The 18,664-nt window shown below is 39.3% G+C and overlaps 1 long non-coding RNA gene across 1 annotated transcript in view; it reads left to right on the forward strand.

Moving 5' to 3' along the window:
* Nucleotides 1-18,664, forward strand: part of LOC129644639 (uncharacterized) — a 285,309-nt gene that overhangs the window by 191,769 nt on the left and 74,876 nt on the right. The gene's annotated exons all lie outside the window — the stretch shown is intronic.

Here is an 18,664-nt window from a genome sequence, read left to right on the forward strand (position 1 = left end):
CCATTTTTCTAAAATGTTCTGCACTCTGTGCTGTATCTGTGGTCTTGTTTGCTATCCCATGGTCTGTAACATTCATCAAGGTCATGACCAGTCTCCACTGATTTGAGCTGGCATTGGTTTAAGTGTAAACTATTTTAAAGTTAGTTTAAATAATTAGAAGAACAAGTAATGATGTTAAAAATAAGCATAAGTTAAAAGTGAAATACACCTGATGCAAAGATTATGTTCCATTTATTATTAATATGGGAATTGAGCTACATATGTGCCAGAAGTGAAGAATATGAATGCAGTGGTGTGTGAACCGGTTTTAACTGTTAGAAAACTTTGCATCAGAATTGAAATTTTCATGGTTTCTTTTTCTGTTTTTTCATTATTGCTCTCTGGACTTGCTTTCCATTTATAATCGTCGATCGTTAAATGTTTTCTGAGATTTCTGATTTCTCTATATTTGAGGTGACCATATAAATTGTCATGCAAATTTTGATACTTTTTGAGAGAAAGGGGATACTAGGAAAATAGACTTTAAAAACTACAGTGTTCTGGGAAAATTAGGCTATACCATTGTCCTGTGTAAAATCCTTGTTTGGGCATTATAAATGTTCTTATTGAAGCCATGTTAAACTATAAAGTTTTCCAGCTTCATTTTATATACCACTTCGTATAGGACTACATACAAAGTTGGACTCAGTAAACACTTGTTGCTAGATTTAAATTTTACTTTTTCTTACCTAGAGAATAAAATGCTATTGTTTGCTACTAGAATTAGGAATTTGTGCAGACTTAATATTGAATTTGTTCCTATAGTGGCCCATTAAGCAGCATATTTGTTTAAAATTATGCTATCATCTCCTCAAACTGCTGTATTCTTTTGAGAATAGCTTTATTTTCCCAAATTATTTGAAAGAGCTTCTCATGGAATTCTTACGGATAGAGAAGATGAACTGTCCGTGCCGTGAAAACAGGATTTCAAACTTTGAGCAGATTCTTATTTATTTGAATAAATGTTCTCTGGTATGTGGAATCTATCAGTTTATCACAAGTCAGGGATCAGGTTACACTTCTATCTTTCCCATTCATGGGCTGTATGACAGCTGGTGTGGGCTGACTTGGGTCCCTCCCAGAATTCACATGTTAAAGCCATAACTCTCGATAGCTCAAATGTGGCTATATTTGGAGATGAGGTATTTAAAGAAGTAATAAAATGAAAGTGTGAGCTTTAGCATGGTCCTAAGGTCCGTCTAGTCAAGGCTATGGTTTCTCCAGTGGTAATGTATGGATGTGAGATTTGGACTGTGAAGAAAGCTGAGCGCCGAAGAATTGATGCTTTTGAACTGTGTTGTTAGAGAAGACTTTGAGAGTCCCTTGAACTGCAAGGAGGTCCAACCAGTCCATCTTAAAGGATATCAGTCCTGGGTGCTCATTGGAAGCACTGATGCTAAAGATGAAACTCCAATACTTTGGCCACCTCATGCGAAGAGTTGACTCATTGGAAAAGACCCTGATGCTGGGAGGGATTGGGGGCAGGAGGAGAAGGGGACAACAGAGGATGAGATGGCTAGATGGCATCACCGACTTGATGGACATGAGTTTGAGTGAACTCTGGGAGTTGGTGATGGACAGGGAGGCCTGGAATGCTGTGATTCATGGGGTCACAAAGAGTCAGACACAACTGAGCAACTAAACTGAACTGAACTGAATCTAATCTGATTGGTATCCTTGTTGGTGGAAGAAATTTAGCAAGAGAGCATGTGTACAGATGAGAGACCATGTGCAGACAGGAAGAAGAAGATGGCCATGCACAAGCCAAAGTGAGGTGTCAAGAAACTTAATATAGCATCTAGATCTCCATTGCTATTGCCTGGCTACACTGCTTAGACTAACTACAGGTCTAGCTAGACCAAACTGCTCCATGAACTCCCTCTGACCCAGTCTGGAAAGACCATTAAGTCACTGCTATAGAAACTGCCTGGATATATGGCCCCCAAACCTTCTTTCTTTCTCCACACCCAGACCAGTGGACCCAGATGAGTCTTGCTTGATGCATGGCCCTGTTTTTTTTTAATCAATCACAGTATGGAAGAGTAGCTTTCTATTGTAACATGTTCCGTAGGAGAGGTTTAAAATAGAGAAAAGGTGACTTATTTGATTCTGTCTTTATCATCATATGCATGGAAGAAGGAATCCCTTCAATAACTGTGTTTGAGAGCTAATTAGCCTGATTAGAAAGTGCTACTCTCCATGTGCTAGCATGTAATTTCCCAGCACGATTCAGTAGCAGGATGTTAAAGAACCCAGCTAAAAGGATCATCCTGTTCTATATCTCAGGGTCTTCATTGTTCTGCTGTGCTATCACATAATGAGAATGACTGGCCTAATTCAATGAGAGGACTCTACTATTTCCTCTTGGCTTTTGTGAGATAGAAATTATCTCCTAATGTGGAAATGCCAACTGTGATGATCTGCGCTATCATCTCCATGTAATAGGACTCATGAGAGCAAGCAACCACATTTGCCTCTTTCTCTGAAATCCCTCTGTGACACACATTAGGATGTTCTCCACAAAGAGCACACCTCAAAACCCATGTGTCTGTTCCCCTTGTGGTGTGTAAACAGTATGCATTGTCAACCACCATCCAAATCTCTCTATTCTGTTGTTCAAATCTTACCATGTTATTTTATCTAGGATAAGTGCAGAACTATAGTAGTATAAATTTTCCATTTTCAATGTGTTCCATAACCTCTATTGAATGTTTTTTATTAAAGGCCCAATGTACAGGATATTGTTACTTTTTAGTCATATTGGCTTATTTTTGTGGTACAATGGTCCAGTCCACTATTACTCAAAACTGAATGCCGAACTCAGAGATCTTACAATCTACTATGGGGATAATTCCCCTTGTGGCTCAGCTGGTAAAGAATCTGCCTGCAATGCAGGAGACCCTGGGTTGGGAAGATCCCCTGGAGAAAGGAAAGGCTACCCACTCCAGTATTCTGGCCTGGAGAACTCCATGGACCGTATAGTACAGGGGATCACAAAGAGTTGGATATGACTGAGTGACTTTCACACAATCACAGGGATAATTCACATATACAGTTAACAGTAACTTAAGACTTTAGACTTATGAGGGTATGCTCTAAACAGTGGATTTTCACTGCTGCATTTCGATATTCAGAAACTGAATTAAACCTGGGCTTTGTAACAAACTAGAGGGCTGGGAAAGGGTGGGAGGTGGGTGTGAGGTTCAAGAGGGAGGGGACATTTGTATACCTATGGCTAATTCATGATGATGTATAACAGAAACCAAAAAAATATTGTAAAGCTATTATCCCTCAATTAAAAATAAGTGAATTTTAAAAATATGTGAAATTATAAAATGACTTCAGAACTACATACACACTTACACACTTAACTGAGACTGAATAAGAGGAGATTCTAAAAAACTTGATTAACAAGAAAATGTCATTTTCCATTTTTCATTTCCTTCCAGTACATTTACTACAAAAGTGTTAGATTCAGGGATAGATATACCTTTATGTAATGGAGGAAGTAGTAAATTTTCTCCCATTCAGATAGCATGCTGGAAAACTCTTAGGGGTGAGTAGTGTAAAGCTAATTATACTTGACATAAAAATAGTTAAGAAAAATAAAAAAGCATGATGGTTGAGGATTGACAGAAAGAGAAAAGGGTTTTGATTACTTAGGATGGCAGTCTTCTACTTTCAGATGTTGATAGTAAATCAGCATTTTAAAATCCCTCGTATTAAATCAAAACTTGAAAAAAATCTCTTCTGAGTACTCTGTCCTTGTGGTAGTGCTGGTATATTAGGACATGGTGCAGAAAGAGGGCAGAGCACTCATTAGAAATGGGTCAGAGTAGAACCAATAATTTAGTGAACAGAAAACTCTAATAGAAGAAAATAATTTATCAGGAAAAAAAACATAAGGTATACCAAGCCCCCAACCTAGAGTTAGTGGAAGAAAAGATACATTTCCCACTAATTATAGAACAAGATTGTGTCTCAAGACATCCTACCTGGTTAGGAAAGTAAAAGACAACCAAAATGCCCTAAGGGAAACGCAAAACAGGAAAATAAACATCTGGATTATAGTATTAAATGACCTCCAAATGATTCATAGAGCTCACAGTATTTTCCGGTAAGGAGAGAACAGTCTTCCATGAGCCCTTAAGCGAATGTGTGTTCAGTGATGACCTCTGGCTGCTGCTGCCTGGGACATTCCCTGGAAATCTTCTTTTCAGGAGTATTATTTTCTGCCCTATTTTTCAGGCCTCATTTTACCGGTTACAAAACTCAATTCTCCTCTGATTTTGTTGCAAATCATTATAAGTTAACCAGTCTCAAATCTTTGCAAAATCTGTCCCTCTTCATAGACAAAGAAATAGCAAATTATTTTATCCCTAACCAACAAGTCTAAATATCAAAATTCTAAAATATAATACAATTGAAATGTTCATGTGTGAAACAGCAAAAGTGAACAACATATATGAACAACAAATGTGTTTATAATTTGTTGCATATACTACAAAGTTCTCCATTCTAGATATTTCCCTAGTCTGCCCAATTACATAACTCATCATTGCTGCAAAGGACTGAAATCACTAATTGCAACATTTATCAAAGTGCAATATATATATATATGGCCAAATATTAGCAGAATAAATATATGAAATTAAAACATCAGTGATTCTATGGGTTCTTTAGAAAAAGAAGGCTTTGTAATTTTGTAGTAGCATCAAATATTATTCTCTTACCATCTACATAGGTCGTTTTAAATATTTTCCATATGGTCAGGACCCATAAGGAAAATTCAGTCTCAGTTAAGTGTGTATGTAGTTCTGAAGTCATTTTATAATTTCACATATTTTTAAAATTTACTTATTTTTAATTGAGGCATAATGGCTTTACAATATTTGTTTGGTTTCTGCCATACATCATCATGAATTAGCCATAGGTATACAAATGTCCCCTCCCTCTTGAACCTCACTCCCACCTCCCACCCTTTCCCAGCCCTCTAGTCTGTTACAAAGCCCAGGTTTAAATTCCCTGAGTCATATAGCAAATTCCCTTGGCTACTTAGTTTATGTATGGTAGTGTATATGCTTGGAGAAGGCAATGGCACCCCACTCCAGTACTCTTGCCTGGGAAATCCCAAGGAGCCTGGTGGGCTGCAGTCCATGGGGTGGCTAGAGTTGGACACGACTGAGCGACTTCACTTTAACTTTTCACTTCCCTGCATTGGAGAAGGAAATGGCAACCCACTCCAGTGTTCTTGCCTGGAGAATCCCAGGGACGGGGGAGCCTGGTGGGCTGCGGTCTATGGGGTCGCACAGAGTCGGACACGACTGAAGTGACTTAGCAGCAGCAGCAGTGTATATGCTTTCATGCTACTCTCTCCATTTGTCTCATCATCTCCTTCCTCCCCCCGTACCCCACCCCCCATGCCCATAAGTCTGTTCTCTGTGTCTGAGTCTCCATTGCTGCCCTGCAAATAGGTTCATCAGTACCATTGTTCTAGATTCCATAGAAGTATGTGTTAATATACTATATTTGTTTTTCATTTCTGACTTACTTCACTCTATATAATAGGCGCTAGGTTCATCTGCCTTGTTAGAACTGATTCAAATGTATTCCTTTTTATGACCGAGTAATATTCCATTATGTATATGTACCCCATCTTCTTTATCCATCCATCCTTTGATGGACATCTAGGTTGCTTCCATGTCCTAGCTATTGTAAATACTGCTGCAGTGAATATTGGGGTACCTGTGTCTTTTTCAGTTGGGGATTCCTCAAGGTATATGCCTGGAAGTGGTATTGTTGGGTCATTCGGTAGGTTTTTAAGGAGTCTCCTCACTGTCTTCCATAGTGGCTGTATCAATTTATATTCCCACCAATAGTGCAAGAGGGTTCCCTTTTCTCCACACCCTCTCCAACACTTTTTGGTTGTGGATTTTTTGCTGATGGCCATTCTGACCAGTGTAAGGTGATATCTCATTATAGTTTTGATTTGCATTTCTCTAATAATGAGCAATGTTGAGCATCTTTTCATGTATTTATTAACCAGCCATCTGTATGTTTTCTTTGGAGAAATGCCTGTTTAGGCCTTTTGATCACTTTTTGATTGAGCTGTTTGTTTTTCTGATATTGTGTTGTATGAATTGCTTATATATTTTGGCAATTAATCCTTTGTCAGTTGTTTCCTTAGCTATTATATTCTTCCACTCTGAGAGTTGTCATTTCACCTTGTTTATAGTTTCCTTTGCTTTGCAAAAGCTTAATTAGGTCCCACTTACTTATTTTTGGTTTTACTTCTATTATTCTAGGAGAGGGGTCATAGAGGATCTTGCTGTGATTTATGTCATACAGTGTTCTGCCTGTTTTCCTCTAAGAGTTTTATAGTTTCTGATCTTATCATATAATTTTTTGACAAAATGTAATAAAATTAAAATTTCATAAAATGACCATTGCCAGTCATTATGTCATGTCTGTATTACCTCAGTATTCTGTATCACAAACTCTGAGGTAGATACTATCACATCTCAAATTTACACGTGAATGAACAGAAGCACGGAGGGGCTGAGTAACCTCTGTCAAGTCATCATCTAGTGCACTGTGGGCTCACGCTTGAGCACAGGAGTCTAACCCCTGGGTTCATACTTTTATCCACTATTCTTGGTAGCCACACACTTACGCATTATTATAGATCAATTTTCAGAAGCAATGCCGTGTATCAGTTCAGTTCAGCAAACATTGAATGAGTGCCTGGCCTGTTCTCTGGACTGGTGATACAAAGATGAGTATTAGTGAGTAAATGTCAGGCACGCTCTGCAACTTTACTTCCAACCAGCAGTTAATATGAGAACAATCAACTGTTTTCCCACTACAAGGTTAACTCTGAAGTCTGTATGGCTGTCCTCTAAGATGCCACATGACTAACCTAGAGACACAATCGTGCAAGAATGTATCTGCCTTTTTATATCATAATTCATTTCATTGTAAATAAATCATGGCTCTTAAAGTGGATAGGTTTTAGCCCCACTCCTGACATGCACTCCTTTACTAAAGTCATTCCTGGGAAGGTGGAGTGACTGATCTGATTGAATTTGGAAAAATAATGTATGCTCTGTTCAGTCCTTCCATCTGCCAAGGGACCAGTTGCTATTGGAGGCTGGGTTCCTCTGCTTCTCAGAAACTGTGCTCCTGGGGAAAGGAGGGCTGCAGGGACTGGATGGGGAAGCGTGTCTTGTTCTGGGATTCAATATTAATAGCTCAATTCAGTCAACAGGCTTCAACTATGTCCTCCTATGTGATTTCTCTCAGTAGGGGGAGTGGAAAAAGGAGTATTTTTGTTGGCAAACTCACAAGCATTTATTAGACATAATTCTATTCTCCAACAAGAAGCAGACAACTGATGAGTGAGTATATAGGCATTATTACCCAAGAAAACACTTAAAATTTGCTGAAAGTTGTCATCTTTCATATGTATATAAATATTCACACACACATATATATGTGTATATATATAGTTCAGTCGTGATCCCATGGACTGTAGCCACACCAGGTTCCTCTGTCCATGGAATTCTTTAGGCAAGAATACTGGAGTGGGTAGCCATTCCCTTCTCCAGGGGATCTTCCTAACTCAGGGATCAAACCCGGGTCTCCTCCATTGCAGGTATATTCTTCTTACTGTTGGGGCCACCAGGGAAGCCCATATATATATATTCACTTACAGGTATATATACACACTTACATGCATATACATGTAAAAACACACAACATATATATAAAGGTGCATATATGCACACATATGTGTACATATTGATAAGTAGGTACATAGTTCTAAAGAATAGTAGCCAAACTCTTAGTTGCTTCTTTCTTTCCAATAATTGCAAAGTCTTAAAATTTGCACTTCCTTGCCCAGAATTACCTCTAACCACATTAATAACTAAGATTACTTGGAAATTGAGATCTTAAATCATAGGAACATCAGTTATAGGAAATAGAAATTTCTTAGATACGAATCAAAGTATCCATCTTTGTCCCATATGTTCGACATTTTAACTTTCATGAAAATCTAGCTTTCCCCAAGAGATAGACCTGTCTCTATAACCTGTCAACTTCCAGCCTTAGTGCATTCATTGAAATTTTAGTGTCAATATTGTAGCTATGTAATAAAGTTTATAACTCATAGCATTTTAGTATAGTCATAGAGAACAAAGAGTGATATCATAATTGCATAAAGGGATCATTAAGTCGCTGGCTAGAGTGAAAATGCTTATGAATGAGCCTAGAAGAAACTCTGTGAGACAGGTGAAGGATTCCATGCTAAAAGACCAAGGGATGTGACACTTTGTCCTTCTTGCCTGAGGCTTGTGCAAGTCAGCTTTTAGGAGGCACTTATGAAATTGACATTTCTGCACATGGTATCCATGTGGCTGCGTTGCAAATATGCTGAATTCTGGCCCCTTTTGCAATGTTGAAAAGGTAAAGTCATTTCATTACTGATTTACATGGGAGTTATTATCTGCAACATCTGTACACCCAACACAAGTTGATTTAATTTGCTCAAATTTCCTGGTAATCATGCACATTGACATGGAAAGGACATTCTTTCCCTCCTTACTTTCTTGAAAAAAAAAAAAAAAAAGAACAACCACCCATTTCCTCCACTTGAATTTAATGCACATTCACCAATGGCAGCGTTGGAGAGTAGCTTGTTGAAGAGTTAGAAGGGTTAAGACAGCTTTATTTGGCATCATTCTGGGAAAATAGAATCCTAGCATTTTTGCCTTTAGAGTTTCCTTACTGGACAGTGAAATGCAAAACTCAAGGAAGGTAAACTGTCAGTTTGCAGTGTTGCTATATGAAAGTGGAGGGTGTTTAATCACTGAAGAGATGAACTGTGTCATCTTTTTTTTTTTTTTTCCCTCTGTTAAATTCAGGATTGTTCCCTCTGGTATAATCTTCTTTTTTTCCCTCTGTCCAGTTCAGGCTTAAATGATACCAGATGTTGGCTGTCCAGCAATATTTTGCTCATTTTTCAGTTGGAAAATTGGCTCTCTTTTTTTTGCTCATTTCTTTCAAATCAAAAGATAAAAAAAATTTACAAATTGTTGTTGCCTGCAGCAAACCATGAGTTAATGTCTATCGTATTCTGCACCAATTATTAAACATTTATTAGGTGGCCACTCTGAACAGGACACTACCCCAGACTCAATTTGACCCCAACGTACTAGTATGAAGGTCTCAAGGATTTCCAGAATTAGCAACTTTATATGAACAATAATCATAGGGACTTCCATAGTGGTCCAGTGGTTAAAACTACATGCTTCTACTATAGGGGCCTGAGTTCGATCCCTGGTAAGGGAACTAAGATCCTACATGCTGTGCAATTCAGCCGAAACAAAACAAATGAAACAAACAGAAAGCTCAAAACAAAAACCAATAATCATTTGTATAAAGTGAGCATAGGGCTACGCCTGCCAACGCAGGAGACATAAGAGATGCTGGCTTGATTCCTGGGTCAGGAAGGTCCCCTGGAAGAGGGCATGGCAACCTACTCCAGTATTCTTGCCTAGAGAATCCCATGGACAGAGGAGCCTGGCAGGCTACAGTCTATGGGGTTGCAAAGAGTTGGACATGGCTGAAGCAACTTAGCAGATGGCTGTATCAGTCTGCTTGGGCTGCCATAACAAAGAACCATAGACCAAGTGACTTAAACAATAGAAACACATATCCCCACAGCCCTGGAGGCTGGGAGTCTGAAATCAAAGTGTTGGCAGCTTAAGTTTCTCCTAATACCTCTCTCCATAGCTCTCAGATGGCTGCTTTTTACTGTGGCCTCACAAGATGATTTTTCTGTGCACACACATCCCTATTGTGTCTAAATTTTCTCCTCTTATAAGGACACCGGTCAGATTGTATTAAGGTTCATGTAAATAGCCTCATTTTAACTCAGTCACCTCTGTGAAGGCTCTGTCTCTAAATACAGTCACATTCATTGGTACTGAGTTTTAGGGCTTCAGCCTGGGACTTTGAAGGGAGTAGACACGCTGTAGCCCGTAACGACGGCCATGAATCTGGACAGGAAATGAGGCATTGGATTGCCTGCCAGCAGGGACTGGTGACAAGTACAGAGAGACAGAATCTTCTCCCTGCCCAGCCTGTGTCTTGTAAGCCCCATGACCTGGAAGCAATGCTGAGACTGCAGACAGGGTGAGATCTTAAACTGAATGAAGAAATACGGAAATGACTAAGATTGCTTTGAGTTTAAAAAGGCTGGTTTCTTACCATCTGAAAAGCATAGCCATTAAGTGCAGATACAGGAAAAAAAATTTTAAGTAGCTTTTCTCTGGCCGGTATCTGTGACTTGGGATTGCACACACAGCATCCATACTGTCTACATTGTGTGGCTGCACCATGAGCCTGGGCTGCAGAGAGCTGAAAGAAGTTCAGGCGCACTGAAGAGAAGCAGGGTATTGAAAAGTTTCAGGGGACTCACATACTTAAGTGGAAGGCTATCCAGAGCAGAAAGAGGAACGTCAAGAACCAGGAATATCCAGAGACAAGAAGCAGGAAGCAGAAGGAAACAGCTGAACAGGACTAGAAAGTCTGCTAAGAATACCGCCGCCGACTGCCGCTGCTGGGATAAATGACTTCCGGGCATTCTGCTAGTCCTTGCATCACTGGCTCCAGTAAGAAGTATATGCTTGTTTCCTGTGAGGTACTGGGACAAGGAAGAGAAAGGTCTGGCTCCTCGGCTTTGTACTGGAAGACAGTCTATTGGAATTTTCCTCAATTCTAGGCTGTACACACCAGGCAAGTTAATTGTTCAGTAGGAAATAGGGATGACAAACAGCAGAAGTGGGGAAACCAAAATCTGACATCCCCCACCTTCCTAGCACAGAAAAAGCAGCCAGTGTAACAGCCATTGTTGTTTCTCTAGTAATTATTATTTTCAATATTTGCATATTTTCAATTCTAAAATTTCCCTAAGAAAAGGCTACACAGCTAGCTATTGGTAGACTGTGCTTAGTCCTTTCAGTCATGTCTGACTCTTATGACCCCATGGACTGTAGTCTACCAGGTTCCTCTGTCCATGACATTCTCCAGGCAAGAATACTGAAGTGGGTTGCCATTTCCTCCTTCAGGGGATATTCCCAATCAAGGGGTCGAACCAGCATCTCCTGTATTACTGCATTGCAGGTGGATGCTTTACTCACTGGGCCACTGGGGAAGCCCCAATAATTATTATTGCATACGATCAACTCCAAAAGTTCCCAAAGGGAAAGGGAAGTTCAGTGTTGCCTAGAATAGTTAGATAGAATTTAATAGAGGGTGTTCCAGGTGAGCAGATCTTGAATGCATAGGATTTGGAGAATTAGAAGATGAAATTGGGCATCTTACATATTCCAGGGAGGAGTAGTATGAGCCCAGGCAGGTAGAGGGTGGAAGCTTGATGGATGTTGAGTGTGAAGAAGGTTGCCTGAACTGAATGGGGGCTGCTTCTGGAAAGTTCTGACAGACCAGGTTGAGCACTTCCAGAAGGAGCTCCTAGGGAGGCTCCTGTGTTTCTACAAGGAGGGATTTGATTCACTGGTTCAAAGGAAGCCACTGTAGATTCTCGAGCAGCCATTCCCAGTGGTACAACATCTACCTGGTTTGAAGTTTAAGGACAGAACAGCAGAGGTTGTTCAGGATCTGGAAACCACCATTGCCATCAGTTTTCCTTTAAGCTACTGTTAAGCAGTTCCCTGATACCTACTATTCCTTTACCTTTGGAAATTTTGTTAGCACACTTCGTTCTTTGTATTTTTTCTTTCAGTTTCAACAATAACAGCAACAACAAAAACTATCCTATCTGCTACTTATTTCTGTTTATAAAACATTGGAAAAATTTTTGTTTCATCAGAACAAAGAAAATAAGATTTTTGAATTTTTTTCCTGATGCAAACTGGTTTTTATTTAGAGCCAGGAAATATTTTTGTTCCTAAACAGAAACAAGAAAAGCATGAACAAGGTAGCTGGGACAATATTTGTTATTCTAAGATTTGCATGAAGTATTGATTTGTGAAATCCATGTTCAATGTAGGTGTCTTTAAGTGCAAATTTTGTATTTTATCTTTACGATATAGGCATTTACTTCCCCGCATGCCTTACTTTATGGAATACTTTTCAGAGTTTATTTTCTCTTAAGTCTTTGATCCATTTGACTGTATTTGCTCTATGTGAAGGTCAATATAGATCTATGATTTTTTAAAAAGAGATTTGGATTGAAAACAACAATAAATAACTCTTCAATTACTACCATAACTCCTGCTCTCTGCTTCCCATATTGCTCACCTTTGATCCTACATGATTCCTTAGTAGCATGTTGAACTGAGATGCTGGGCAGGCAGTGAAGGGCACCATGGGAACTACTAGGGCAGAAGGCCATGGAGAGTGTTGTGAATGAGATATGCCTCCAGTGAAGAAAACTGCTGTATGCTTGCCCCTTTGTGATGCCCCCTGGAGGCATCTGCTTCTGCCACCAGGAGGTGGGATCTGTTTCTCCAACTCCCTAAGACTCAGCTGGCGTTTTAATTGATTTTGACCAGTAGAGTGTGATGGAAGGGCCCTATGGAGGAGACTGAGGTGCCTCAAACAACAGGCAACAGAGAACTGGAAGCCTCCAGCCCTGTCAAGTCATCCGATCACTGCAGCTCCATGAGTGAGCCCCAGTTAGACCGGCAGAAGAACTGCCCATATTTCTATTGCACAGAATTATAGAAGACGCTAAATCACTGCTGTTTTATGTCACTATCTGGAAAGGATTTTAAAACAGTAGCAATAAATAACGGGTACACCTGCTTATTATTTTGGGGGGGCTTAATACTGAGTTCAGGCTACTTATGTATATAATAGCAAATATGAATCACTTTAATTTACTATGTGCCATAGTTAAGAGCTTTTCAAATATAGAGAGGCTGTCTCTACAGACAGAAATGTTTGCTGAGGCTGTCGTACCTATACAGAGTGATCAAGATCCAGAGTCTCATCCTCAGTTTTGTACATCAAGCCTATAGGACCAACTCATGTTATTCAGTCTATCTGACAACAGATTGACTATCTATTCAGAATTCCAGTTTCTTCCAATTTATATTGCAAGTTGGTTACAATTGTTCCACTCTGTTGAGAAAATTCTGAACTCTGTATGGCAATCTGAATGAAAAGCCAAAATAATCCAAGAGGTAAACAGGATAATTTTGCATGGTATTATAGCATCATAGAGCTCCCTCAGTGGCACAATGGTAAAGAATCTGCATGCCAATGCAGGAGACATGGGTTGGTTCTATCCATAGGTTAGGAAGAACCCCTGAAGAAGGAAATGGAAACCCACTCCAGTATTCTTGCCTGGGAAATCCCATAGACAGAGGAGCCTGGTGGGCTACAGTCTTTGGGGTCGCAACGAGTTGGACACAACTGAACACACACGCGTGCGCGCGCGCGCGCACACACACACACACACACACACACACACAGAGTATTACGAGGTTCTATTGCCCCCTTTTCAGTGATAAACAATGGAATCTAGTGGTTCACCCCAGTGTATAGGACCACTCCCACTCTGGATAGTACTGGAAATAAGAACAGACCCTGGTCCTTTTATTATACTTGTTAAAACTCCACATGAGCATGGTTTCTAGAGAAACCAGCATCACATTATCTGATATTATCACATTGTGACACCATTTTCCTGGCTATGAACTCTAAATAGAGACTTGAAGAAACTCACCGGGTAGCACATATATCACCTTTCAAATATTTATTTTATTTAATATTGATTGAAAGATTCTTTAAATTCTAATGTGCTTTACAATTTTCAAAAGTTCCACAAATGTAATTTCATATATTCCCATAATAACTCTTCTTTAATCCCTATTGCTATATTGTTCCTCCTCCCTTCCCTCTTCCCAATGATAACCACTCATTTGGTCTCTTTACCTGTGTCTGTTTCTTTTTTTGTTGTTTATTTCATTAGTTCACTTTATTTTTAGATTATAGATATTAATGATCATACAGTATATGTCTTTCTCCGTTGGACTTATTTCACGTAGCATAGTGACATCCATGTCCATCCGTGTTGCGGCAGATGGCAAAATTCCACTCTCTCTTATGGCTGAGTACTATTCCATTGTGTGCACGCGTTGTGTGTCTCACATTTTCTTTATTTGTCTGTTGATGGACACTTAGGTTGTCAATCTTGTCTCCACATTTTATAGTATGTCACTATCTCTCTCCTATGTTCCGATTCAATTAACCACAAATCTCTGAGCCACTTTCACATCCATAGACACATTTTTTAAGTTGATGTAATCATTTAGTTTCCTCTAAGTACTTGCAAACCATGGCCTTTTTCATTATATTAGGAACTCCAGTCTCCCAAAAGTAATATATTAGCACATTATTTTAATATAATAATGATACTAAAATATTTTTAAAGAGTTACAGCTTAAAAAGATTCAGCTCTGTGCTGATTTATAGCTCTCTTGTGCAATATGTAATTACTGGATATCTTTACCCAAGTGGATAAAATATATTTAAGATACTGAATTAAGCGTTTTTGCTCAAAATTAATGCCTTTGCTTATATTTGCACATTTTTAATTTTTTATATTTCTTTCTTCTCATTCTATCGATAAAACCCTCACACAACCCTCTTCTTGTCCCTCATCAAAACAGAAACAAATTAATCAGTCAAAATGATCAAGACATAAATATAGCTTTTCAAAAAAATTTTTTTGTCATCCAATACATTAGTAAACATCTTGAATAGTGTACCAGATTTCTTAAAAACTTCAAATGCAGTTTATATAACCAGTGCAAAAAAAAAAGTTTCCTAATCACTGCTTCATCTTTGTATTTTTATTTCTTTGAATATAGTTGCTTCACAGAGTTGTGTTAGTTTCTGATGTACAGCAAAGTGAATCAGCTTTGAACAGTCACATATGAGTGCCAAGTTGGCTTCAGTCCTGTCCGACTCTGTGTGACCCTATGGATGATAGCCTTCCAGGCTCCTCTGTCCATGGGATTCTCCAGACAAGAATACAGGAGTGAGTAGCCATTCCCTTCTCCAGGGCATCTTCCTAACTCAGGGATTGAACCTGCATCTCTTGTATCTCCTGCATTGGCAGGTGGGTTCTTTGTCACTAGCACCACCTAGAAAACATATGTCCCCTCTTTTTTGGATTTCCTTCTCACCCGGATCACCACAGAACACTGAGTAGAGTTCCCCGAGCTGTTCAGTAAGTTTTCATTAGTTCCCTGTTTTATAATAGTAGTGGATATTTGTCCATCACATTCTCCCAGTTCATCCTGCCACTCCCCTACCCCCTTGGTGTCCATGCATTTGTTCTCATTGTCTGTGTCTCTATTTCTGCTTTGCAAATAAGGTCATCTATACCACTTTTGTAGATTCTACATCTATGCTTTAATATGGTATTTGGTTTTTTTTCTTTTAAAAATACAAAAATGTCTTGTATTCTTTTAATTTAATTTTATTTTTTAACTTTACAATATTGTATTGGTTTTGCCATATATCAACATGAATCTGCCACAGGTATACACGCATTCCCCATCCTGGACCCTCCTCCCTCCTCCCTCCCCATACCATCCCTCTGAGTCGTCCCAGTGCACCAGCCCCAAGCATCCAGTATCATGCATCAAACCTGGACTGGCGACTCGTTTCATATATGATATTATACATGTTTCAATGCCATTCTCCAAAATCATCCCACCCTTAAAGAACACCCGTAACTTATTAAAATAAGAAACAAAGTTTTAGGAAACAAAGTTTTATGCCACTGTATTCTCAGCATTCTTGTAGTAATACTTAATTTTCTATTCTCTATGATACATGTAATTACTAAGGGACACACTCCACTTAAAAAGTTGAAAATATCATTTTCTATCACTCTAGGGGAATTTTCAGCCAGCATGTTTGAGTGGCACTTGTGAGGATGGGCCCTTAGAAACCTAGGCATTATCTTCAGATACTTGGAATGAGCTCCAAGACCTCCCTTTCTGCCTCAAACTCAACAATGACTTGCCAATAAGACATTTTTTGCCATGATCCCATCCCCAGGTGTCCTAACTACTTATCAAAGGGATAGATCATTTTCTGCTCAGCGATTCAAACTCTCCTCTGACGCAGCTGGCAGGCTGGGATCAGCGTCCTCAGCACGGAGCCAGCGTGACAATCACAGCTGCCAGATCAGATCAGACCAGATCAGTCGCTCAGTTGTGTCCGACTCTTCGCGGCCCCATGAATTGCAGCACGCCAGGCCTGCCTGTCCATCACCAACTCCCAGAGTTCACTCAGATTCAGGTCCATCGAGTCAGTGATGCCATCCAGCCATCTCATCCTCTGTCGTCCCCTTCTCCTCCTGCCCCCAATCCCTCCCCGCATCAGAGTCTTTTCCAATGAGTCAACTCTTCACATGAGGTGGCCAAAGGACTGGAGTTTCAGCTTCAGCATCATTCCTTCCAAAGAAATCCCAGGGCTGATCTCCTTCAGAATGGACTGGTTGGATCTTCTTGCAGTCCAAGGGACTCTCAAGAGTCTTCTCCAACACCACAGTTCAAAAGCATCAATTCTTCAGCGCTCAGCCTTCTTCACAGTCCAACTCTCACATCCATACATGACCACAGGAAAAACCATAGTCTTGAGTAGACAGTCCAGGTCAAAGTTGTCTCGCTGGTAGTCATTGATCTCATCACCATGAAGTTAGGGATAAAAGTTACAGTGATGGCAGATTTTAATTCTTTGTGTCAACAAAGAGTAAAAGGACAGCCAAGACACCTTCAATAACTGTCTGTGTTTTAAAATCTTGTAGACGAAACTACACTTGATAAGTGTACCAACATTCCTGATATGTTATACAGGTACTTTGGTCCTTGTGTGTATCTTTGATTAGACATTAGACTCTTGATTGATTATGGCTTTTGAAAACTGTCATGTATATTTAGGTATGCCTACATTGGACATGTAGTTGTTAGAACCTGTTATAACCTTCGCACTGAGAAATGGATATAATACCCAACATGGAAGCTGGAAATGAGACACACCATATTTTACTTTCCTTTGGTCTTTTTGTGAACAGGAATATCATACTAACATCTATTTACCTAGAGAGAAATAGGTATATAAAAATATCTTCTTTTAGTTTATTTTTAATTGTAGGATAACTGCTTTACTAAAAATAATATCTTTAAGACAGATTACCTGGCATTCATTTACAGTTATCATATGTAGTGTATGGTAAGATTACTTTTTTAATATGACAGTGTATTTTAATGTACTAACTAGTCTATGAGCTAAATGGGGATAAACACTTTTTTAACATGTCATTATAGGTGGCTCAGTAGTAAAGAATCTGCCTGCAATGCAGGAGATGTGGGTTCGATCCCTGGCTCAAGAAGATTCCCTGGAGAAGGAACTGACTACCCACTCCAGTATTCTTGCCTGGGAAATCCCATGGACAGAGGAGCCTGGCAAGTTACAGTTCATGGGGTTGCAAAGGAGTCAGACATGACCTAGCAAATAAACACAACAGCAAAATACCTCCAATAGTAAAATTAACATGAGTAATAAGAGCAATATATAAATAGAACCTAGTCACTGAGTCATTTGTTTCAGGAACAATGCTAGATACTTCTCATATACTCATTTAACCCTCAAAACCATTCTACAAAGCAGCTATTATCCATATTTTACAGATAATGAAACTGAGGTTCAAGTAAGCAACTTGTTCAAAGTCACATTTGCTAAAGGGAAGGTTCGATTGTTTTTATTAGAGGTAGTAGCAGAGGCAGTGGTGTCGGTAAGCTGTTTACTCTCCCTTCCTTCCATTAGACTGCTTGCATCTTGAGGTCCTCTGGCTCACAGTTTTATCCCACGTGAAACTCTCATGCATCATTAATGTATGCTGAGGACTGAATATAGACTGTTGGTATGGTTCTGGCTCAAGCCCCACTGCTGGAGGATCACATCTGTGTAAATCAGGGGCTTCTACACGTGGAAAATCGTTAAGTAGGGAAATATTATGAAGAGGTTTTGCTGTACACACTTTGTAATAATTTACAGTGTTTGCTCAAATGCATGTCCTACATGGTAGAGCAATTACACAGGTAATAAACCGTGTAAATGAGAACAGAATACATAACATCTAACCTCTCCACACACACTTGATTTCTCCTGATTTATTAATAATTTTCTTATGTTTAAGTGATTTCTCTTATTATGTTTTGCTTTGTATCACACTGTGGCAAGACCTTAGCCAAACAATTGCTATACTAAAATTAACTCATACTTCTTAATCCTACATTTGCGGGCATGTAAAATGTTTTGTTTTATAGTCGACAATATGGTTGAGCAATAGGGAAGAAAGGTGAAAGCAGAAACGTACAAAAAAGAAGAACCATTGAGAAGCTTATTAACAAGTAAAAATGTACAGAAACTGGAACCAATTCATTCTCTTCTCCTGCAATCAGTTATAAGCACATCATGGCATTTTCTGAAGCAGAAAACATTTCTACAACGCTGTTTTCAGTGCTGTATCAAACACCATGCTAATTTGAACACAAAGTTCTCCAAGTGACGGGTG

The sequence above is a fragment of the Bubalus kerabau genome, chromosome 2 (assembly GCF_029407905.1).
Source record: "Bubalus kerabau isolate K-KA32 ecotype Philippines breed swamp buffalo chromosome 2, PCC_UOA_SB_1v2, whole genome shotgun sequence".
NCBI lineage: Eukaryota > Metazoa > Chordata > Mammalia > Artiodactyla > Bovidae > Bubalus > Bubalus kerabau.